The following is a 707-nucleotide window of genomic DNA, read 5'->3' on the forward strand; positions in this document are numbered from 1 at the left end:
TCACAAGACACCAGATGTGAAATAATATGGGACACCATGATGATTGAAATCCATCAATTACTACCCTCTGGGTCTGACCACAGAGCCAATTTTCCAGCCAGTGGATCGTGGTGAACCCAAGGCCACAATTGGCCAGTTTCACCAAGAGGTGATCATGGGATACCAGATCGAAGGATTTTTTTAAGTCAAGATATATGACATCAATCTCTTCTCCCTTGTCCAGGTGATAGGTCACCTGCTCATAGAAGGAAATGAGATTGGTCAAGCAAGACCTACCCGCAACAAACCCATCCTGGCTATCCCTTAGGATGTTGGCGTCGGCCAGTCCATTAAGGATGGCCTCTTTAATAAACTTTTCTAAGAACTTCTCCAGGATAGAAGTCAAACTGATGGGCCTATAGTTAGCCGGATCCACTTTCCTCCCTTTCTTGAAGATAGGCACCACATTGGCCTTCTTCCAGTCTTTTATACCATTTAAATTCCATACTTTTTATAAATTTGGGAAATCCTCAAGTGTGTGTTTTATTTCATTTCCTTTCTCTGAAACACATGTTTTCCAGTCTATTTTATCTTCTAATTTCATGTTTTTACCTTTATTGTCTGCCATAAGTCCACTTTTTTATTTTGTTTTATTCTTATGACATTCTCTCACCCTTCACCTATTAGTACTTTTCATAGTTTCATAGTTTCATAGATTTAGGGTCGGA

The sequence above is a fragment of the Gavialis gangeticus genome, unplaced genomic scaffold (assembly GCF_001723915.1).
Source record: "Gavialis gangeticus isolate Ggan-Ray unplaced genomic scaffold, GavGan_comp1, whole genome shotgun sequence".
Classification (NCBI taxonomy): domain Eukaryota; kingdom Metazoa; phylum Chordata; order Crocodylia; family Gavialidae; genus Gavialis; species Gavialis gangeticus.